This window comes from Cynocephalus volans, chromosome 4 (assembly GCF_027409185.1).
Source record: "Cynocephalus volans isolate mCynVol1 chromosome 4, mCynVol1.pri, whole genome shotgun sequence".
NCBI classification, from domain to species: Eukaryota; Metazoa; Chordata; class Mammalia; order Dermoptera; family Cynocephalidae; genus Cynocephalus; species Cynocephalus volans.
Genome location: NC_084463.1, coordinates 67,317,510 through 67,342,902, shown reverse-complemented (window position 1 = coordinate 67,342,902; position 25,393 = coordinate 67,317,510). Strand labels below are relative to the sequence as shown.

Here is a 25,393-nt window from a genome sequence, read left to right as displayed (position 1 = left end):
CATTTTTTCCCTGGTGTATCCCAGTGGTTGCATCATTTTTACATAGCTGTAATCATAGAAAGAATGTGGCATTTTGTTTTTCCTTCTTTGTGTTATGTCATAGGCATTTCCCCAGAATTCTACATTGCCTGTGTAATAATTACTGTTAGTAACTATATGATGTTCAGTTAAATTAATGTACTTCTGGTGGGGTTATTGCTTTAAGATATATTTCCTGGAATATAATTCAAAGTGAATGAGTACTCACAGGGAAATACAGATTTCTGACTTCATTGGTTGGAAGATGGAAAAGACAGGCAGTACTGGATATGTGTTCAAGTATGGAATGCGTAATGGGGTAGGATTTAATGAACTGTGATTTTTTTTTCATTTTATTATTTTTTATTATTTTTTTTTTTAAAGATGACCGGTAAGGGTATCTTAACCCTTGACTTGGTGTTGTCAGCACACTCAGCCAGTGACCGAACCAGCCATCCATATATGGGATCCGAACCCGGGGCCTTGGTGTTATCAGCACCGCACTCTCCCGAGTGAGCCACGGGCTGGCCCTCATTTTATTATTTTTGATTGACACACAATCATTGTACATATTTATGGAGTATAAAGTGATATTTTGATACATGTATACAATGTGTAGTGATCGAATCAGGGTAATTAGCTTTTCCATCACCTCAAACATTTACCATTTCTTTTTTTTTTGTCTTTTTCGTGACCGGCACTCAGCCAGTGAGCGCACCGGCCATTCCCATATAGGATCCGAACCCGCGGTGGGAGCGCCGCGCTCCACAGGCTCAGCCCTTTATGTTAGAAATATTTCTAAAAGAGTCTATGTTATCCCAATACGGTAGGAAAAAAAAAAACAACTTATGTTTACATAGAGTGTTCCTAAGTCTGTCTTGCCTGTGCTCTGAAATGAGATGGATGTGTGAGAAGCGAAGTAGGGTGGTATTGACTTTGGGGGAACCAACAATTAGGGAGGGCACTGAGGAAGCCAAGGTCACGAGGTCACGAGGTCACGTACAAAGGAGGGACATTAGTAAATGAGGTGTGAGAAAGTTGGAGGCAGCCAGTACTAGTTAGAGGCAGATACGTGGGATCTCTTAGCCTGTTCTGCCAGTAAGGGAGGTAGCCATAGAGACAGGAGTGACCAGATGTCAGAGAGTAGCAACCGCAAAGAGGAGGCACCAATGCAAATTCTATGGGCTGCACATAATGAATGCTGCCTAATGCTTTTCAAAATGCAAGTCTGGGCAAGATGACCTTTGGCTTCCTTCTCAAATATTTTTATAAAGTGGCAGTATCGTGGCCCCAAGCAAGAGCCATCTCAGTTCATTGCCTTTAACCCCAAATTTGCCACTTCACAGACACCTTGCTCACCACCTTCTTAGTAACACAAAGACCCTAACACTTGTGCTTTACAGCAGACCCTGGACAAAGGATAACAGCTTCTGAGTTACATGAAATACTTCCCCAAACAGCAGAACTTCCCAAGCTTGGAACCCAACAGCAAGCCTGACTTCACTAGTGCTATGCAAAACCAACAACTGTACAAGCCTTGGCATCAGGTTCTTCCAACTCCCTTTTCTGCTTTTTTTTTTTTTTTTAACCTCAGTCCAGGAACGTCTCTCTCTAGATTAAGCACCTCTCATTTCCAAACAGTTCTAGGGTCCTCCTGAAATAGAGCAAAATAATATACTTTGAAAAAAATGAGTCCACAACTGGTGATTTAATTAGGGACTTATAGCACCATTTTCATGTGAAAGAGGATGAAGCAGGAAGGGGCAGAAGAAAAGGAAAAAGCAGTAATGACAAAACATCAGCCCGGTATTCTGAGGGTGTGTGGCAGACGCATTTGTGCCCTGGATTGCTTTTTCTGTCCATCTCCAGTCACACTGTCCTTTGCTACCTGAGCATTAGCCCTGAGCTCATTCACAAGCTTTTCTGTTTTTGTATTAAAGAATTCCATTATCTAAGACCATTACATTTAACAATTTCTTTTCTTCATGTTGGCTTTTTTCTTTGACCACTGGATGGACAAGAATCCTATCTGTTATATTCACTGTTGAATCTCCATTTTCTATAGGGGACCTCAATAAATATTTAATTGATTAACATTCCTCAATAAACATGTAATGGATTAACAAATGAATGAGTAATCAGAACTAGAATATTCTAGTTTCTACGTGTCATTAGAGCATCTATCATTCAATTGCATTGTTAGGTCAGGTTTTTAGCACGTTGCTCAACCCAGGTTGGCCTCATTGACTTGATGATTATTTTCTCCACATGCAAAAACTTTTAGGTTGTCATGGTATTTAGAAGAATACATCTGAAATATATACTCAGTGGTGAAAAGGAAATTCTGACTAGAGCCAATTTTTTTTTCTAGATTTATAGTTGCTGCTGCTGCTTCATTAGGTAGAATTTAGCCCATCACGTAATTTGCACTAGACGTGAATGAATTTAAAAGTGCATTGATGTTTTTGTTTGATTTCAGCAAACTTCAGAAGACAAAGAGAGATATCAGATGGCTTCAAGGAGTGACCGGCGAATGGTTTGAAGAAATTCAAAGAAAAAAGTTTTGCAATGACACAGATGTTAGCCAAATGTTAAAACAACCACTTACATGCAGGCTAAGGAAGGAGATGGCAAAAAATGGTGAGAAAAAATTTAGATTTAATTTTTTTTTTTCTGTTTTTTGTGGTATAGTATTGTAGATAATGGCTCAGTGGATCTCCAATTTTACCAATCCATATTTTAGGACTATTATTATAAGCCACAGTAGTTTAATAGCACAACATACACTAAAAAGAGTGAACCAAAATCTCACTGCAAGAATGTCTTGTGGGGGGTGTGTTTTTAGAATCAGGCAAGATAGTATAGTGGTTAGGAACACAACCATTGATGTCAAAAAAGGGCTGGATTCAAATATCCACTCTCTCCATGTGAATCTGTCCAAATATTTTATTCTCTATAAACCTCAATTTTCTCATCTTTATATGGGTATAATAGTACCTACCTCATAAGTGGTAGTGAGAATTAAGTAAAATTATGTGTATAAAGTATTAAGCTGTAAGCTGTAAAGTATTAATACAGTAAGCACTTAAATAAGTGGGATAGTGAGGATGATCGAGGAGGAGAAAACAGGAGGGGAGGAATAGAGAAAGGGAGAATCAGGGGAGGCAGGGGGAAGAGGGGAGGGAACATGGTGAGGAGCTGCCACCCTTCTGATACTTTTGTAAACTGCATATGTGAATTCTTTTTTTTTTTTTTTTTTTAAAGATGACCGGTAAGGGGATCTTAACCCTTGACTTGGTGTTGTCAGCACCACGCTCACCCAGTGAGCTAACCGGCCATCCCTATATGGGATCCGAACCTATGGCCTTGGTGTTATTAGCACCGCACTCTCCTGAGCGAGCCACGGGCTGGCCCCGTATGTGAATTCTAATAAGTGTCTTCTATGGACATTCTATGTGACTACCAGCATGCACTTAACTTCATCAATTTCTACAAAAATCTGTAAATGGGGATAATAAAACCTGCTTTCATAGTACTATTGTGAAAATAAAAAAGTGCATTAGAAATTATAAAATATTAAAATAGTATAAAGTATCTTTTTACTGATACAAGGTCACATAGGCTGCTTTTGCATATGTTACTAACATTAGTAATATCATGAAACATCTAACAATATTTCTAAACTTATATATTGATAATATCTTGCAACTCCCTTAATAAACAAATTTATCTAAAAAGACTCACGGAGCTAGCTGGTTTGCTCACTTGGTTAAAGCATGCTATTGATAATACCAAGGTCAAGGGTTCAGATTCTCACATCAGCCAGCCACCAAAAATAAAAATAAATAAATAAATAATAAATAAAAAGACTCACAGTCCAGATTTTTAAATCAACACCCATGGTGACTTTTCCCTTATCTTGAATTCCTCTAATATTTATAAGATTAGCATGTCCAAAACTATTATAGTTTTATAGTATTATTTTTATGTTTTGATGGTGCTTTGGAATTTTTAATGCTCATAAGTAAAACTATATATTATCTATACAGATATATTATCCATATATATGCTACATGGATACACATATATAAACCACATATGTAGCAAATACATATACAGAGAGAGATTTTGGAGAGGAATAAGAAATAGTCTAAATGGCTTAATTTCCTTTTCCTTTACTTCGGTATAAAAAGTTATGTAGTATTTCTCTTTCTGTGCCTGGCTTATTTCACTTAATATAATTTTCTTTAATTATAAGTCCATCTGTGTTGCTACAAAAATCAACTATATTGTATATTGATAAATTAATTAATTTTTTTTTTTTTTTAAAGATGACCGGTAAGGGGATCTTAACCCTTGACTTGGTGCTGTCAGCACCACGCTCAGCCAGTGAGCTAACCAGCCATCCCTATATGGGATCCGAACCCGGGGCCTTGGTGTTATCAGCACCGCACTCTCCCGAGTGAGCCACGGGCCGGCCCCGATAAATTAAAATTTTTTAAAAAGTTTTCTACTCCAAAAAAAAAAAAAGTTATGTAGTACCTATCGCGACGGTTTTAAAGTCCTAAAACAAAAATTTCTGAAGGACAGAGTGGTTAAGCAACCTGAGAACTGGATGGGGTCCCTGAAAGGAAGAGTCGACACCAGTTGACGATCCACCGGAGAGAGCCCGTTTTATCAGGCAGCACACACACACATATAGATGGGGCTTTAAGGGGAAAGCTGATTGGCTTAAAATACAATCCCTATTTAGCATACCGCATGGGGCTTGGCGGGGAGCTGATTGGCGCGCCGGCGGGAAGGAGAATACGGAAGAGAAGGGCAACCAGCGCAATGATGGGGTGCGGCCGAGAAGGGCTTATGTGATCAGGGTGTGATCCCTTGGGGCATTTGGGTCCCTACAGTCCCTGACCTCCTAGCCTGGGTTTTGGACAGCCCTTGGGAAGACAGGTTGAGAAATATTCACAGAGCTGGTGTGAGGGGAGGGCCATTAGACAGAACTCCGATCCACAGTCCATATGGAAAGACTTCCTACTATTTGTGAGGGTTTGCTCTGCTTGGCAGAACCATCAGAGGGCACAGGACACTGAGAAGTGACTCTGACCCCCCAAATTCCTGAAGTCTTCACATTAGGATGCCTGCTCCTTTTCCAGACTCACAGAGGGGCAGAGTGAAGCAACAGTGAACGCTTCATTCTACCAAGCATATTTGCCTGGAAATATTTTAACAATGCAAAATTTTTCCCATTTTTTTTAGATCCAATAGAATTACAAACATCAGGATCTAAAAATTTAATGAATCAGAAAAAGACATCTGTTTCGTCTCGGCTGAGCTTCAGATCATCGTTTGCTTCCCTGTTCTCATTCAGAAAACCCGGAAAGGAGACTTTAAAGCTTCAGTCTCCGGGACAGAAAGGGTGAGTTGAACTCAGGTCATGGGACAGCCTATTAGTTATTCAATATCAGAGGCCAGCAGCCTGTTTTGTGCTCAGAATGTTTAATGTTTGTTCTTAGAATTTCAATTCACATAGTAACAAAAGAAAGAGGACAACCTTTGTCACTCACACAGTGACAAAGTTGTTAAGAAACCATGAAACTTGGCTCACCTGAAATGCAACTTCTGACCGACTGCAGAGGTCCCTGGTGGTGCACTTGGGGAATGATGGGTTAAACATTAGGAAATAATTCTTGATTTTTCTCCACTGCTCCAAGAGCCATGTCAATGCCTTGTCCGGGAAGAAATATTTTAATCCAAACTACTCCCTCTCTGGGGACAATGCATGTCTGTGGTCATAAGGAGAGTTGGGGCATAAAGACTAGATGAGAGTAAATATCAGAGGAGCAAAGAGCGTAGAGAAAAACAAGATTCTTAAAGCAGAAAAATGTATTACTGTCACCGGACATATTGAGGGCACTCGTTCCCATGTGGTTGCCCAGAATTTAAATATAAGGTGAGGAAGGAGAAGCTTTTGGAGCAGTGGAGGCACAGTTCCAGATGATTGCCGGTGAGGTACTGTATAAATCAGTTCATCGGACTCATTATGTAGTTGGATTGTTTTGTGAAAAACAAGCAAGGCTATGCTGACGTGAACATAAGCTGACTGCTAAATATTTTCGGTATGTCTTCCTGGTTGCAAAGCTTCCCACCCAGTTAAGGTGTTGGCTTGGCACGTGATGTGTTCCGTGTGCTGGCAAACCATTGAGAGTGTTGCAGCACTGAATAAAAGGTGTTGGAGGTCACTGTAGCTGAAAAACAATAGACAGTGAGCAGCTGGTAGGGCATGTGATGAGAGGCTCCTGGACTTAGGAGAGCACTGTCCGCCCCTCTTGGGTGGATGGAAGGTTTTTCAGCTCTCACCTGAGGCTGTTTTTGACTGATGAAATAATGAGGAACTGAACAAAATGTAGATTTATGTGACTGTCTCTACCAGAGTCACTTGCAAGGAAATACTCTTCGAATAGTTAAGTTGCTTTTCTTTGTAAAAATGTTTCAGACACTAGTAATTCTCTCACTTGGGGAATTTAAAATTGAGGAGTACTTCCTGCATAGGAAATATTTCTTTTAAGGATAAATATTTCTTTTAAGAAAGAAATATTCCCAGTGTGTGATATAGGCTTGTGATGTAATTTGTGTTTTAGATGATTTTCTTCAAGGCAGAGTGTTATATAGCTGAACAATGTAACATTAGTAAACTGGGAAAAGTTGAGAAACCTGTTAACTCTATGGGCAAGTTATTTCCAAGTTCGTGTTACAAGTTACAAAGTGGATCGAAGAAGATAAAAGATCTATAATCTGCATTCTGGGTGTTATGTGCTTTGGTTATAGATCAAACTGAAAAAAAAAATTGAAACTCTTGCAAGATTCTGTTTAGTAAATGTTCTTAGGTAGTAAGATGACTTGCAGCTCTCTTTTAACCAGACAAACTGAAACATATGACATAGCATGCAGGAATGAAACAAATTTCATATGTGCACTTAGCAGTTTTCAGAATTTTTTATCTTTAAATACATTTTACTTTAAAAACATAAGTGGGAATATTTAACACTTATCTTAATGTTATTATTGATATTGATAAATATTTATTAATTCTGCTGGTACAGAATGTAATGAATGCACTGCTTTTTTCTTCCTAAGAGATTTCAGAATATAAAATGTAAAAGTATGTCCTTTTTATTTTTAAAGTTGAATGTGACCTAAATATCTGGATATATATCCCAAACATGGGGGAGGAAGTATTTTTTGAGAGGTATTGTGCTATGGCTGGTAACATAAATTGTGTATCGTATATGTTGATTTTAAGAAGCTCTTTAATCTCAGGTAGAACCTAACATTCTTTGGCAGTTTTGCTCTTTCAAAATACAAAATCAACCTTCAAAATACAGACTCTGAATCAGGAGTTCCTAATTGCCTATTAGTACACCGGGAGGGACTGACAAAGGGCCCGGGGAAGCACAGTCATGCAGCAGTCAGGTTTCTACTTGCTGAATCCATCAAGGGATTGACTTTGTCACAACTGGTGCTTTGGAGAACAGGTCAGCAAAGCAGTTTAATGGATCTTTTGCAAATCAAAGAAAAAGAACCAACCCCTATATGCAAACGACAGCCTTCTGTTCAGCCCTTTTAAAAAACTTGATTAACAGAGAAATTTCTTTTCCTCTTTTAAGCTTTGGTTTTAACTGAGAAATGACACTGAGTAATGGGTATCCCTCCCCAGAAGAAAACGGGCCTCATCATTTTTCCAGATATACTTGCTCACTTTAAGGCCCGGCCAATACGTGCATGGCATTTTGAAACTTTGAATTTTCTAAAATCAGTGGATAATATAGTGACTTCATATTTTTACAAAAAGGCAAAAGTATTTACCATTTGTGCTTCATATATGATTTGCTCCTCCTCCCAAACTTATACAATTCCCAAATTATCCCATTATGATTTTAATTTATTTCTATTTGTAAATGATGGACCCCACCCTAACCCCAGGAAAAAAGAAAAGTATTTTCCATTCATGTTTTAATTTATTTATTGCTAGCCTAGCCAATAAATTCAAGAAACGTATTACATATATTTCATGTAGCTTTCCCCCAACATTTTCCTGTAAATCGTGTTTCCTCATGTCTTATTATGGGGTATCTAGTGCATGTGACATATGGTACACAAACCCCACCATGGAATTTCAGTAACTCCATCATCTCACAGATTCCTTCCACATAGTTCTAAGTATCCAATAGAGTAAGTCGTGAACTTATACATGCAGTCTTCCTGGCTGCCAAGTAGCGTCTACAATTGTTCATTTCTTGTTCCAGACCCCCCGTTATCCCAGTGATGTCCTCTACACCATAAATAGGTGATGTGCTTTGCCGCCCTCTGTTCCATGCTCCACAGGACTCCACAAGGAAACCACTCCCTGAAAGGAGCCACCTACCCTCATGTCCACACACCTCAAAGCTGTGCAACCATATGCTACCAATTCATTATGGCGATTTTAGGGATGTGGGTTTTTCTCCCTATCCTGTGGTAGTCCCAAGGATTAAGGCAAAGTGAAAATGCAAGAGAACTAGTTCATAAGGCTCCTGAATAACACGCACAGTTAAATGTAAGGCTGGCTGGTTAGCTCACATGGTTAGAGCATGGTGCTGATAACACCAAGGTTGAGAGTTCAGATCCCTGTACCAGCTAGCCACTGAACCCTCCACCCCCGCAAAAAAAAAAAAGCCCCAAGAAAATAAATAAAGAAACGTTAAACCACCACTTTCCTTCAAGGACCATCACAGTACTTAGGATAGAGCTGTGATTGGAGTGACAGCTGTTGTCTTGGAGTGAGAGTATGTGTGCCCACCACACTGTTCCTTTAGGGTGATTTTCTTAATTTCAGATGCAAAGATCCACCTAGCTGCTCTTCAGACATGCCCGAATTTGCCTGATCCACAGGGCGTACATGGCTTAGGCAGTCCAGCTGCAACCTCTGTTACGTAAACAAAAAAGGTCAAATACTATTCTGGAAAGTTAAAATGGCAGATCACGTTTTTTCCTGGATTCTGTTTCTCTCTCTCTCCCTCTCTTTCCCCCTCACTCCTTCCAAATGTCCTCCTGTGCCCTCTTCCTCTTTCCTAGTTGAGAGCCTGTGTCCGAGCTGGAAGACACAGGAATCTAAGACACCTAGACTGAAGGAGAAGTCAGAGCAAGCAAAATCCTTCTTGGAAATGACCCTTTTGTGATCCCAGGTGTATCCAGAGAAAAACAGCAGGGTTGTGGTGGCACGAGGGAGAAGCAAGACAGGGGAAGTGGTTTTGAGTTTCGTCCTGGGTGGCCAGTGGTTCCCAGTTGATCTGGTTGACCATTATCAGTATCTCATGAAGCAATTTAAAAGGTAATTTAAATTGGTAAAATTTAAATTGGACAGGTAATCAGGCCCCAGTCCGTGGTTCTGATTCAGAAGGCCTGAAGTAGGGCACGGGGAGCTTTATTTATTTACTTCTAATTCTCCAGGATATTCAGATGCTCATTCAGGTTTGGGAACCACTGCAGTGTAGGTTGCTGCTTTTCCCGCTATAGCAAGGGCCATCAAAATTCCTGGTGTGGGTAATGACAGCCAAGATGACAGCTTCCCTTTGGGTTATTTATCAAGCTTTTATCAGAGTCCTACTCTGGATCAGACACTGCATTTAGTGCTAGAGATAAAATAGTGAAAATAAAGCAAAATCCCTGCCTGGAGGACTTTGTAATCTAGTAGGGAACACCAGATTGCTACGGTCGGGCAGGAGGCACATCTCAGAACTCCTAGGAAGTGCTAGTCACATCATGGTCATCATGGATTTGTATATTTATTATGGAAATTTCCGACAAATGACAGTAAGGAGTTTTGAGAAAGGTATGCTCTTTAAAACTCACACAGGGATACCTACCATGTGGCCTTGCAGCAACCTGAGTAACAGCTGAGTTACTGAGACTGTGGTATAATATTGTGAATGCCATGGTGATGCATGATATTCCTGCCAGGAAAACATATAGGAGGGAGTGCTTAATTTAGACTAGAGGATCCAGAAGTCTCCTTGGAAAGGGAGAGCCAATTTTTGAAGGGCAAATAGTATTGAGCTAGGCAATTAAGATTGTAGAGTCTGCACCAGGCAAAAGGAATGACACAGCAAAGATGCAGAGACTGGAGAAAGCAGGAATTCATCTAGGTCACTGAAGTTCAGTGACCCAGTATAAGGTGAGGACTGGTAAGAGACAGGGTGGGAGAGGTTGGCAGAGGCCAGAACATAGAGACTTTATACAAGCAATGCAATACAAAGGACTTGATTCTGTAGGAAGTGTGGAGCCCTTGACCATTTTTAAAATAATACCATTCTTTTCCATGTTTTATATACATATATATATATATATATATATATATATATATATGTATATCAGATAAAATCACCCACAACCCACTGATCTGGACAAACCACTAGCATTTTGGCGTATTTCTGTGTGTGTGACTGTGCATGTGGGTATATTTTTTCCATTGATGGTTTTTAAACAGAGAAATGACATAGTCAGATTTTCATTTTAAGAAAGATCACTTTAGCTCAGTGGTTTTCAACCAAGGGTGAGCTTGTCCACCAAAGGACATCTAGCAATGTTTGAAAACATTTTTGATTTTCACAGTGGAAGCGGGGATGCTATTGGTATGTAGTGGGCAGAGGCCAGGGATGCTGCTAGACATCCTACCGTGCACACGACAGGCCACCATAACAAAGACATGTCAATAGTGCCACGGCTGAGAAACTGCTCTCGCTGTAGCATAAACAATGGATTTGAGGAGGCAAAAGAGGCAGAGAGATCAGGAAAGAGACTATTGAGATAGTGGTGGCCTAAAATACGGTAGAGGCAATGAGCAAGGCAAAGATGGGCAGATTTGTGCAAGATTACGAGTATAGAAATACGAAAACCTAGTGATCAGACGTGGTGGGTGAGGAGGAAGGAGTGGAGATGACTTGGGAAACTAGGTCTATAATCGTGAACAACATAAGAAGAGCAGATGTGGTGAGGATAAGAATGAATGCATTCATTCATATAGTCAACAAAAACTGCTCCAAGAAGGCCGTTACAGCACTGTGGGACAAAACAGTCTTTGCCTTCATGGGCTTTAGTCTTGTGAGGACAATAAAAAGAAAATAGAGACACAAAGAAGAATAACGCTAGGATGGGGAAGACCCGTAGGCTATGGGAGCACGTACGAGAGGTATGGATCTTAGACTAAGCCCAGGTAGGTCTCCTGGAGAAAATGACATTTGTAATGATTCTTCAAGTATGAGATGGTTATCCAGGCAAAGAGGTGGTAGAAATTTGTTCCAGGCAGAGGAACAATATGTGCATAGGCTCAGAGGTCTATCAAATTCTCTGTGTCAGAAGGGGTATGGGAAGATGAGTTATGAGGCTGGAAAGTATGCAGGGACTAGATCACATAGGGCCTTATGTGGTATCATGAAAAGAATTTCAACTTTCACCTAAGAGCAAGTGGAAGTCTGCAGGGAAGTGGCATGATTCAGTTTATACTGATCACTCTAGCTAAAGTATAAAGAATGAATTGGATTAGGATAAAACCCATCGACAGACAGGGTGATTAATATTAATAGTTAAAGGGGTATTGCCGTAATAAAAGCAAGGGATGATGGATGTCTTAACTAGGATAAAGGCAGGGAGATGTAGAGATGTGGATGGATTTGAGGGGGATTTCTGAGTTTGAATCAACAGGATTTGTTGATTGCTTGGACAGGAAGGTATGGAGATGAAAGGAAGATGTGGAGTCTGTTTTGGACAGGTAGGGACTGAATTGCCTGTGGCCATCCAGGTGGAGCCCCTCAGTGGTTAAAGTGTGCTCCACCAATACTTGGGGGAAAATCATTCAGGGTTCTGGTTGGAAAAGAATATTCTTGAGCCCTATCCTACTCTATCGAATGAGAATTCCTGAATGGCATATGCAAAGGTATGGAAAAGAAAATATTTAATGGAGGTGGAATTAACTTGACAAGTCTAGAGTACAGGTACTTGTGGAGGGGAGAAGTGTGGGGAGATGAGGCTCGAAGAGTGAGGTACTGTCTGTGGGATTCACCAGATAAAAGAAAAGCCTTGTGTCATGCTAAGATTTGGGATAATTGTAAGACTTTGAGGCAGAGGATTGATGAGGTCAAATTTCCATTTTAGGCAGATCTTTCTGCTGGTGGTATGAAGGATGGAGAGGAGTCCAGAAGATAAATTGTGAAAGTCTAATATCAGGCAGAATGATTGGAGATGGAGAAGTGGGGATATACGTGATAGATCTCTAAGACCTGGCATCAATAGGACTTATGAGTAAATGCAGAAGAGGAGGTATCTTCATATCCTTTGATATGACCAAGTTCTGAGGGCTTTTACCAGCATAGCTTTCATGATACCACTGTTGCTTTTATTCACTCAACAAGTGGAGTCTATTCAAATCAGACACATAAATTAACTTGTAGGAGGGCCTAGGAATAGGTGTAGAGACTCTCTGGTCCTCCAAGGTGACAGAGTCCCATACCCTCTTATACCTAAGTCCACGGTGTTACACACGACATGCACACCCTTAGGTGAGTGTGCATCCTTCCATTCCTGCACACTCTCATATCCAGTGGTGCTCTGTCCCGACTATGCTCCAGGCATCCTCTGGTCCTTTAGCCATATCTTCCACCCACCTGCCATTCTCAGAAACCTGCCCACACTGCTCTCATTCCAAATCTGATGGGTGCCTGGTGAGCTGGTGAGAGTGTTGGGATGTGGGGATACACCGTGAGGGTTGCAGCCCAACAGGGTTCTGGGTCTTTCTTCACAAGCTGGCGTATACTCTTGGCTCCAGGCAAATTGAATCACTTGCCAGTTCCCAACCTTCCTTGCAACGCTCCCATCTCCAAGCTTTTGCTTATGCTGTTTCTCAGCCTCTGGTACTAGTTCAACTGCCATCTTCTTCCTGTCACTTCCCTGTTCATCCCCAGGAAGTGCTTGCTGGCCTTTCTGCATTTTCAGCACATTTTACTTATATCTCTTTGTCCTTATCAAGTCTTAGCTTGTATTTTGGCTCATTATGCAGCTAATCTTTCCTATTGTTAAAAGCTCTTAGAAATGGAATCTCTATCTCAGTCATATTTGTTTCCTACAGAGAGCTCGAAGTAGTATATAGCATATAGGAGGAATACAGGCTCAATAAATGTGTACAGAAGAGAAGAATAAAAATATAAGCAGTATCTAACTTCTAGATATTATTTGTAGAGCTAGTATTTCAAAGTACTATGAAGAAATTCATGATATTAATTTCAATTTCTGTTTAAAATCTGAGCTAAATTATAAAATACGCATGGATATCTTTAAAATATAACATTATTTGGTCTCCCAGGTTTTATGCACAATTTTCATGAACACAAAGCAGCTAGGAGTTTGAATGAAAGTCAGCCATGCCTTGCTACTTTTGACTGATCCGACCTAGTGTTCTCTTAGTGGAGGAGAGGGCCTGATTTATACAGATCTCTGAGTCATTATGGTCTATTAAATCTTGAACCAGAATAAAGGCAGAGCAAAGACTATGGATTTAAAAGATCAAAATCTATCTCTATTTTGGACCTAGGTCTTATAAATTTTTTACCTTCTCACTGAATTTGATAGAAGAAACATAAATAGTAAAAGCGTACTTGTTCACCTGCAAAATTGTTTCATAATAAGTCAGGCATCTTTATAAAAATAAAAATATCGAAGCAGTTTTTATAGGGTTTCTTCTTTAAACAACTCTCCTATGGATTATTAACTCTGGTCCTCACTTAATTATCTTTAAAATAAAAATACACAGAGACAGAAAATCTGTTTCCCATTTGCAAGAAGAGTCAGTGCGCTGTACTGGTTAAGGAGAGAGTCAGACAGCCTTTGCCCAACTCTTAAGCTAAGACTCTTAAGCTAAGAGCAGCCACTAACTGTGTACCTTGGGTGGTGTATTCTAACTTCTCTGTACCTCCATCTTCTCTCTGTAAAATGGGAGTAGCCATAATATCCGTCTCACAGGAGTGATGTATGTAAATGAATTAACGTGCATATGAAACATGAGACCAGTACTTGACACAGAGTCAACAGTCAACAAATGTAACTGTTTTTGTTATTAGGTTTCCATGCTGTGCTCAAGTACAAATCCACTATTATGTAATTTGTTCTTGGCCTCCTGCATGAAAAAGATATATAACATTGATTCTAAACAATCATAGAAAAAGTTTCTGAAATTCTTTTCAGCAATGCACAAACCAAGAAATGTCTTTCTACAGAGCATGAGAAATATATCTCCTCAAGATAACAACATAGAATGGTAAATGGTCTGTTGATTTTCCTCCTGGTAAAAATTAGGCTTTTCTTCAAAGACATTATTTCAAATTCTTTCCACAGATGCGATGGTCAGGCAGGACCTCCTGCGTCTGTGAGGGGAACCCCGGTGGTAAGTGGTCAGAGAATAACCGTTACACTCAGAAATTCGAATTTATGTAATGCCAGGTTGGCTACCTATTTAAATAAGATTCCCCTAGGCCTAGCTTTAAATTTACTTTAGAAGCTTAGATTTTTTCTCAAGAGTTCAAAGTTCCCCACTCATGGTTGGTTTCCGGCTGGCTGCGGTTCTGGCGTGCTCAGGCAGTGGGCTCTGCCAGGGAGGGTGATCGTCGGTTGTACTGAAAGAGGAAACCACTGGTAGATGAAATGCATTTTGCTGAACCAGTTCACATAAGGGCATTGACCTAGTGTGACCTCCCCCAAAGTCTTAAATTTAAATTTATCAGTGTGTTCACACACTTACAAGACTGAGAAGGTTTAAGTTTTCTGTTATGCTTATTTGTGGTTATAACTTTTGATCTACGGCTGCCTGTGTCTTTCTGTGTAATTCGTGTGGTTTTGGAGATGAAACAAAGGTAGAGTTTTGGAAAGGACCTACGAGTGCAGGAGGAGGGCAGCAGCATTTTTCAATTTATTATGGCCTTAGCACTTTTTTCTTTCTTTTTTTTTTTTTCTGCAAAAAGCATGGGGTAGAATTCCGTGAGGAGTGCATATAAACAGAGGTCCTTCAAAAACAAAAATGAGTCTTCTTTCTTCTTCAGAGTAATGTACTTTTTCTGGATAATAACACTGAACCTTGTTTCTCACCTCTGTATGATTTATCCACAGCCATGACAGCGACACCAACAACTGCTACACTCTCATGGAGAATTTATTATCATCCAGGCACTGGACATAGGTCATTTTATTTAATCCCCCAAGAAAACCTATGAAGTAAGTACTATTAGTGTTCCCATTTCAAAGATGAAGAAACTGAGGTTTAGAGAATTTTTTTTTTTTTTTTTAAAAGATGACCGGTAAGGGGATCTTAACCCTTGACTTGGTGTTGTCAGCACCACGCTCAGCCAGTGAGCGAACCGGCCATCCGTATATGGGATCCGAACCCGGGGCCTTGGTGTTATCAGCACCGCACTCTCCCGAGTGAGCCACGGGCCGGCCCGAGGTTTAGAGAATTTAAAGATCATGCTCAAGGTCACAATGGTAAATAGTAGAGTCAGGATTAGAAAACCTGGGTGTCTATAACTCAACAGCCAGAAGTCATAACGTCTGTAGTTCATCAGCCCCTGTTTGCATATGAACCCCAGTTGTTTGCTACCTTCAGAGACTCTCCTTTAATTGAGCAGTGAACTTGAAACGTCCTCCACATCCAGCTTTACTCTCTAAGAAGACGGAACCCTGCACCGGGATGCACATGTACTCTCAATTTTCCCAAGAAAAGTGCTCAGACTGACCTCCTGTTTGAGAGCCGTGGGATCTGAAGCAGATAAAGAACATAAAAAGAAATGCAAATGCCTTGAAATTATAAGACAGTAGAGCTAATTCGGAGTTCTTGGGATTTGAAAATCCAGTCTGAAGATTAATAGATATCTTTCTTTGACCTTCCCGATTGTCCCTTACGTTTCACCATTTCACTGCTCAGAGCCTGTCAATCTAAAAGGGAAGAGCTGGAAAAATAAAAGCCAGTGATTGTTGCTCCCAGTTAACAGCTGTTACAAAAAGTAAGAGAGAGAAAATATCTACTAAAACGAGAGCTCTGTGTGACATGTAGATTTCTATCATTTATTCATGGAAGTCCTATCCCTTAGCCCACAGAGAGCTGGAAGCTGACCATTGATGCCACAGGTATCCTTGCCAAGATGTGAGGTGATGAACTTCCTTCCCATCACTTGGTTGGCAGCCTGGCAGGATTGGTACAAAGGGGAATCCAGAATTTTACGGGAGGTTGTACTACATTATTAGATGACCTTCCACTCAGAAAAGAAGGAAGCGGCTATTTAACTCTGCGTAAAATTAAAAGAAGTAAAGGGTTTCAGAAAACATAGAATTTTTAGAGCTGGGGAGAAACATAGAGATCATCTAGCCTAGGGTTTCTCTCAACCTCAGCATTATTGACATTTTGGGCTGAATAATTCTCTGCTGGGGGGATGGGAGCTGGCCTTTTTGTATTGTAGGATATTTAGCAGCATCCCTGGTCTCTACCTACTAGATGCCATTACCTCTCCTCCATCCAATTGTGACAATCAAAAATGTCTCCAGACATTGTCAAATGTTCCCTGAGGAACAAGTGGCCTCCGGTTGAGAACCATCTAACAAGTGAGGAATCCAAAGTCAAAGTAGTCACCATCTTTGAGAATAAAGACAAAACTTATGGCCTGGGCCACTTGATCACTCTTTATCTCTGAACAAATTCTGCCAGGGCCTACTGTTAGGTGATACGGTCAACTCTGCCCCGCTGGATCACACCTCCCATGTGACCACACTGGGCCCATGTGAGATCCCCAAGGCAGGGGCTGTCTGATACCCACCTGTGCATCCCGACTGCTAGCACAACCTCAGCACCCAGGAATTGGATGAAGAAATGAATGGGTGTTGTTAAGCCACGAGGAACATTGGTGGATGTGACCTACTCAGGAAAACAGACACAGAACTGACTTTACCACAGCATTTGATAGCATCGGTGAGCTTAGGCTTTAGCTCTGACAGGTGTTCTGCAGGTTTGGCTGCCCTAGGAATCTCAAATATTCTAAGGTTACTATGGGACAGAAGGTTTGTTTATCTAGTCACGTCAGAATTGCAGACAATACCAGTAGAGTGGATTGGAGTTGCATAAAAGGCCTCCTTTTTCTCAGCCTATTTTGTGTACCGTGTCTGAGAATGTAACTGAGATCCTGAAAGCCAACGTTTGGAGACTCCAGCGTTTAATCCTGTGGGAAACCTTTCTAGCTTGTTGGGCTGCAAGCATCAGCAGAAGTCCTCAGGAAATTCTCAGGAAAAACCACGAAAGAATAGTAACAGCTAATAGTAAGGACTTACTAAGTGCTAGACATCATTCTAAGTGTTTTATAACTATTCATTTGATCCTCACAGCAACCCTATGAGGTAGGTGTTGTTGTGGTGGTTGTTCTTTTTATTTTACCAAGAAACGAAGGTACAGAGAGGTTAAGTCACTTGCTCAAAGTCATATAAATATTAATGGGCAGAACCAGGATTTGAAACTACGTAGAGCTCATGTGCTTAACCACTGTGCTGTCCCTGCATTCAACATGCTTTTCTGAGTCCTATATTGTAAATTTTCAGTGTCACAATTTCTGTAATAATCTTTACTAGAAATTTTGTATATGTAGATTTCTAAGTTGGTGTATCGTAGATCATTTCATAACTGTGCAAAGTATCACGCCACATGCAATGAAGGGTATGGAATGTTTACAACAAGTTTCCTCTCTTCAGAGAGTTTACCGTCTAACTGAAGATATGTACATTAGTAAAATAACAGTAAAAAGCAGCATAGTGGAAAGAACAGGGTTAAGGATCAGATCATATGAGTGTGAGTAGCTGAAGCCACCATACATTATTCATATGACTTAAGTAAGGCACTTACAAGAGACTTAGTTTTCTCATCTGCAAAATGGGAATGATAATCCCTACATAACTCACAAATTTTTTGTAAGGACCCAATGAGAGAGGATATTAAAAAGTATATTAAAAACTGAATAAATGAGTACTTCTGTTCAAATATAAGAAAGTCGGTAAGAAAAGAGTACACAAAAATGTGTTAGAGAAGTCCAGAAGAGGAGAATATTATTGTGCGAAGAGTAGTCTTGGATTTGATATTAATCAATCTCTTATATGCTAAACACCATACTAGGTGCTGGGGATACAAAGAAGAATACTGTGCTTTCTTAGTCATTTTAGAGATTGATCCACGTCCAAGGTCCTGATTCATTTGTCTTTGAATCCTTGGTTTTCTGAATCATGGAGGGGACTGAAATTTGTGGTAGGGGGAAAGGGGAGAAGACTACTGGTAAACTAAAAGTGGGAAGAACGTAAACAGCTTTGAGTATGACATAGCAGCTACATAGCAAAGGTGCATAAAAAATACCACCAGAATTAATTCTACCCAAGAGAGCTGGAGAAAGGCTCACAGAGATGGTGTTATATAAACTGGACTCTATTTTCCAGAAGAAGAAACGGAGAAAGAGCAAAAACCAGAAGCAGAGACATGGAGGCCTAGAAGTATATGACATGACATTTTGGGGAACTGTGCATAGTGAGCTTGGAGCACAGGACATCCATGGAGAGATGGGAGGAAAGGCTTACATCAAAAATTGGAAAAGGAATTTTACACAATTTTGCTGCAAAGTGGTGTTTGAACCTCCTCCTGTAGGCCAGGGGTGGGAAATAGACTTCACCTTTTATGGCAACTCCACGCATTATTTTGAGGTGAATTCTGAGTTCAAGACTGAGCCCTGTTGAAGATCAGCATCTGTTCTGGGCCCTGGAGGGATTTACCTCTTTTCTAGGGTGCTTTCCAGCAGCTCTAAGATCTGTGTTTGGCTTCAGAGAATGCCTACTGCTAGGATATAGTGCACTAATAGCATGTTATATACTGTAGTGTATTATATACTAGGATATAGTGCTGCAAAACTTGATCAGGACTAGTGAGGTGATTCAGCACGGGCTCTGAAATCCAGCAGACTGGGAGTGAACCTCTCCCTCCACCAGTGTGACCTGAGGCAAATGACCGGACCTCTTGAAACCTCAATTTTCTCAAAGTAGGGATAATAGTAGTACCAACCTCATCGTGTCATTAAAACAACGAAATAAAGTAACCCATATAAGGCCCTTACACATTGCCCAGAATAATCAATATTTAGTTGCTGCTGCTGCTAACAATAATAATAATAATAGTAATAATAATATCTCACACATAGCTTAAATACAAGTTGGGTCTATAGATCAGTGAGCGTTTGATCTTCTTTATATATGATACCTACCACTGACTAGCAGTTACTTTTTTTTTTTTTTTAAGATGACCGGTAAGGGGATCTTAACCCTTGACTTGGTGTTGTCAGCACCACGCTCTCCCAAGTGAGCCATGGGCCAGCCCTTGCAGTTACTTTTTAAAAACACTTTTATCACTAAAAAAATCCTTGCAGAGTTAAAGTTAAGTATAAGTAAACCCTAGGTGTTTTCTCTTAGCCATGTAATTTACATCTCTATGTTTTGGAATCATCCTGAATATGTTGGGTGAGTAGGGTTGGTCTTGAAGGAGAGGTCTGAGCAGAAATATAATCAAAGGAAATTATACTCAGATCTCTAGATGGTACTAATTCTTCTCATCCTAGAGCTTTTCATCTTTTCACATGACCCTACAGTTCATGTACTTTTCATTTCACTGTAAATTTTCATTTTAAAGGAATGTGATCCAGGAGGTCACAAGGAATGTTCTCTGATCTACATGGAGGAAATTTGAAGTTTGTTTGGATGTTAAAATGGTTGAAAGACAGTGATGTTTGGTATTCTCTTTATCAGATATATCTACTCTGCACCAACCATCAAAACTGCAGATTTGGGAAGAACAGATTTATAAGATCTATTCTTATAATTATTTGTGATTAATTGTTATTATCATAAATGAAGAGTTGGAGACACATTAGGCAGGAAACAAAAGAGAACACCTTGATGTACTTTAGAATTAACTAACTGATCTATTTCTCAAATGACTAGGTTGAGTTTTTATTACCTTCATTTGGTATCTCACTGTAGTTATGTTTTGCTTCTAATATTTACTTCCGAATTTCATATTAGTGCATTAAGTTATATCCAATGACTAATAGATTATCATGGGAACATTTCTTCCTTATTAATTAATCTTCTTTGTGAGTAGTCAATTGTGGCTTGCCAATAGAACTGAAAACCACAAGTCAATGAAATTAGGAAGGCTTCTGCAAGAAATAACTGACTTAGACTTTGAGAAAGAAAACAGGCAGGAGGGAAAATACTAGATTGTGAGGAATGGAGAGGTAAGAGAACTGGGTTTTAGAATTGGACAGACCTGTGATGGAAAAATTGAGAAGTTGGAACTTTGGAAAGGTTAGACATTTGGTCTTAGGCATTAAAGATGGAAATGTAATGTTGAACATCAAATGGAAAGGATTAAGTTGGGGAGGAAAGGGATTCAAGGGGCAAGGACTGGGTAGCAGAATGAGGTGCAAATAAAGAGACTGGAAAGGGAAGTGACTGCCAGCCTTGTTCAGGGATGTGCAGGACGTGTGAAAGTGGAGCCATGAGTAACAGAGCCAGTTTGACAGAGGAAATGCAAATGAAGTTTTGGCACAAGAAAGTAAAGATACGGGAGTGGCTCCCAAGGTTATAAAGACAAATTAAAGCTTGAAAGTAGGGCAGTGATTGTATTTGATGAAATCAAGATAAACATTTGCTAGTTAAAAAATAAAAGGAAAACAACTTTACCTCTGTATCATTCTTCTAAATCCTTTAAAACTTGCAATGGTTTTAAAAATTTATAAGGTCATACCTTTTGGTATCTTTGTTCCAGAACTACTAGGATTCTACCATTCTAGGTGACCTCTGGGTAAAAACACTTTTTTTCTAAATCCACCAAGTTCACAAATCTGAAGGTCCATTACAAGCTTCAGCTAATAGGCTCCTGATAGAATAGGTACAGCGTTAGAAAATACAAAATCCCAGCCATTGGCGCCGTGGAGACAACACTCCCACTCAGGAAAGGTTGATTTCTTTCCTGTCTGCCAGGAACACCCCTCCCACCCCACAACAGATTTGTATAGAGCTGTGTAAGTTTGTTGGAAACTTTGGCAGAGAGAGGCTCAGTATCTTGCCTAAAGACTCATAGTTGAAAGAATTAGTGTAAGTATGAAGTTCATGATCGGTTCCAAATGGCAAAAACAACAAAACATTGTAAGTTGAGAAATAGATGTTAGGAAAATTGATTTATAGTCCTTAAGTTAGGAGTTTTAAGCTTGGGGCATTTTTGTGGGAGCATGTGTGTATTTTTGTATTTTCTACTCTAAAATTAGCAGGCAAAAACATACAGTTTACCTCTGGAAAATCAACCAGTCATCAGTGCCTTTGTCTCCAAGCCAGCAGTCATGAGGGAAGGAAGTGGGATTCCTCCTCCATGGGATGCCTCCCTGGAGAATGAGATTTTTCAAGGTAAGTCCATGCATTAAGTCACTTTCCGAACTCCCAGCACTAAAAGGAAGCAAATAATAATTATAGTTTGTATTGAAGTGCTAAAAACATATCAAACCCTGTACTTTATTTTTGAAGTCTTTTTGTTTATTTGTAGAGGATGCCAAATATATTATTAATACAAATATTTTAAAATCTTGTGATTAAATATAATCTAAGCAAATATTCTCAGGTCAAAGTGATAAATATATGGAACAGTAATCATGTTTAATATTTAACAAAGGAAATGCATCTTTAGGAAATATATCTATAAAGTTTGCTGCACTTACTAGACTTTTTTTATTCCTCATTAGGACCTAAATGCATTGTGATAAAATCTAATTGTCATTAAACAATTAACCTTGTACAATAGATAATGATGAAAACTGAAACAGATTCCAAAAGTTCCATATGCACGTGTTTCTTATTATTATACAATCGTAGTTCACCTTTACATAGGTTATTCTGTGTGAAAATAAGCCTGGCCATTTGAAAAGTTATCTCTAAAGTCATTCACCAGTTTCACCCTGAGGAACTAATTCAGTTTGCAAAGGTAATGACATCACCTTGCCCGTGTGTGGGACAGGCGGGGTGGTCAGTGAAAGACATTCAGCTGGATGGTCACCCGAGGGACTCCCTTCAGTAAGATGGTGCCTGGCAGAGACCCCAAGGAAAATATATATTTCAAAATGAAGGTTTTGTTTGAAGAGGGGAGCTACTGTTTATGGAATTTTTTTTTAAAAATGACACATCCTCTCAGAAAAAAAAGAAGAGAACCATGCAGAAGTTTTTCTGACATCAGGCGTCGTGAGAAAAACAGCACCATTAATTTGGGATTCTAATTGACTTTGAATTATTTAAAATCCTGTTATAGTGATGGTAAGAGTGGTTACTTCTGGTTAGGATTCCAGGTGGTTTTACCTCTTTTGTTATACTTTCCTGAATTTTCTATTCTAACCATACATTGCTTTTCTAGTCAGAAAAAGACTTTAAGGGAGAAACAAACACACAAACTTGAAAGGGAGAATGGAGATCAAAGAGATTTTATTATTATTTGTTTGAATGACAGATTTTCATTCATTACATAGTTTTGTTTTCTTTTTACCCCACCTTATACTTTGGCATTGCTTGATTATTTTATTGTGGGTGTAGAGAATAGATTATTTGGAAGACTAGGGATAAATAAATAGTTTTTCATTAAAACATTGACAGGAAGATTCCCTAAAGAATTCCTTAGTTTACAGATCCTTTATGCTCAAGATTAATTCTTCTGTTGGCTGTACAAACTTAATTGCACCAACTTACAAATAAAATAGAGTAGGGAAAATCCAGAACAAACATCAAAAATGCCCTTAGCATCTGTCCTAACATAACTGGCAGGTCACATGTACATCCCATTGCATGCAGACACTAACATGCCTCACTTTCCCTGTCATTGTCTAGTTAAAATCAGAATTCTAAATGACAAGTAATTTAAAATAACAAACGTTAATGCACTATTTTATGTAACTCAGAAGGAGAGATTTCTGTAAACCAAAAACTTCTTCGCGGCTGGCCAGTTCGCTCAGTTGGTTAAGAGCATGATGTTGATAACACCAAGGTCCAGGGTTCAATCCCTCTACCAACCAGCTGCTAAACAAAACAAACAAAAACCTCTTTCAGCAATTTAAACAATGCTATAACTTATTTCCCATGTCAGATTTGATTTTCATTAATGAACATTTTTCCAATAAATACATAATGTATTTGTATTTATTGTACATGAATATGGTGAAATACATCTATTATGAGATAGATGTTAGAGAATTTAAAGAGCCTGAAAGATTATGGTTCTATTTAAATTCTGACAGGATTTTATTGAGAAAAAGATGTCAAATATAATTAAACACAATTTGAAGAAATGCCAACCATATCAATGAAAATATGCTGTAGCTTGTTTGAGGTCACAGAGACTGTGGTCCTAATGAACATGAGCCCTGGGGCTCCACTTGGCCTGGGTCCTTGGTATGACAAGGAGATCACTGGTCCCCGACTTGGACACCACCCTCTGACCTTGCTACTGAGATCAAAGTAATCATTGTTTGACAACAGCAACTTCACATCCTTGTAAAACTACAAACTCATATCATAGTGAAGTCATCTTTACAGTTTATAAAGAGTAAAAATGAAAAGTCAGCTTTTAGAGCCCAGCAGTTGCATTGCACCGAGTTTGCATGCATGGACTCAGGAGACAGACTGCCTGGATTCAAATTCCAGTGCCATGTGATCCTGGCAATTTATTTAATGTCTTCATGCCTCAGTTTCCTCATTATAAAATGAGAATAGTAGTAGTACCAATCTTGTAAGGTTATGTGAGATAAGTGCCTGACACATAGAAAGTGCTGTATTATAGGAATGCTAATGGGTCTTAATTTTTTCAGGAAAAAAATCTACCATTAGCATATCATTTAATAATATTGTATAGAACTTTTAATTACACGTATTCCTCAAATCCATCTAAGTATGTTTATAAATTAGCTGTTTATCTTTTGGTAGTAATGCTGTTTTTAATAGTACAACTGAGAAATCACATGCTATTTACAGACTCATTTCTATTACAAGCCCATAAGGTAAACACAGGTGGAAATATTTTAGAGATTTAGTGGCATGAAAAATACAGAAAGACATGGGTTAATAATACCCATGGTTGTCTAGTTATTCAATGGTAGAACCAACATTGTTGGGAGGGGGGAGAGGGAGGAGGCAGGGAGGTTTCGGTAATGGGCCACAATAATCAACCACATTGTATATCGACAAAATAAAATAAAATGAGAAAAAAAAGAAAACTGTCAATTCTTTGTTAAGTTAAACAAATACATATTCTATGATCCAGCAATTCTACTCCTAGATATTGAAGAGAAATAAAAGAATACATCCACTCAAAGACTTGTTCATAACAGTTTCATTTATAATACTCCAGAACTGGAAATAACCAAATAGTCATCATAGGTGTTTGGATAGCAAATTGTGTTATATCTATAAAATGGAATCCTCTTCAGTATTAAAGAGTAATTAACTATAGATACATACAACGATGTGGATGAATCAGAAACATTATACTGAGGAAAGATGTCAGACACACAAAAAAGTGCACACTATATGGTTCTATTTATATGAAATCCTAGAAAAGAGAAATGTCACCTTTAGTGATGGAAAGCAGTGGTGAATGGGGACTGCCTGGGACAGGGCATGAAAAAAATTTTTAGGGTGATGGAACTAATTATATCTTGATTGTGGTAGTTGAAAGGAATAGAACTAAACACTTAAAATTACTGTATTTACTTTATGTAAAATATATCTCAATAAAGTTGATTTTTAAAAATCATTTAAAAAAATGGTAGAACCAATACTGCAATTTACATTATTGTGTGAGCACCACGCTCAGCCAGTGAGCGAACCGGCCATCCGTATATGGGATCCGAACCCGGGGCCTTGGTGTTCTCAGCACCGCACTCTCCCGAGTGAGCCACAGGCTGGCCCGCAATTTACATTATTAATTCCCTTTTATTACTAACCAATGTCTTACGAAGGCCTATGTCTTAGAAAAAAAACATGATTAAAATTTATTGTTAGAAAAAATATAGCTTTATGTCCTTAAGTCATTAGGTAAGGTTTACTTTGAAAAAGCATGACTTTAAAAAGTATGAAAAAGAAACTTCCATTACAGTCTTGTATAAGTCAGGCTATCTTATATCCAAAATTAATATAATCATTGCATTCATGATAATATGATAAAAATTATGTTTCTTGACGATGGGTTTTTTACAAC

The 25,393-nt window shown here is 39.1% G+C and overlaps 1 pseudogene; it reads left to right on the top strand.

Annotated features, from left to right (window-relative positions):
- LOC134377187 (exophilin-5-like) overlaps positions 1-25,393 on the top strand; it is a 77,497-nt pseudogene that overhangs the window by 46,654 nt on the left and 5,450 nt on the right.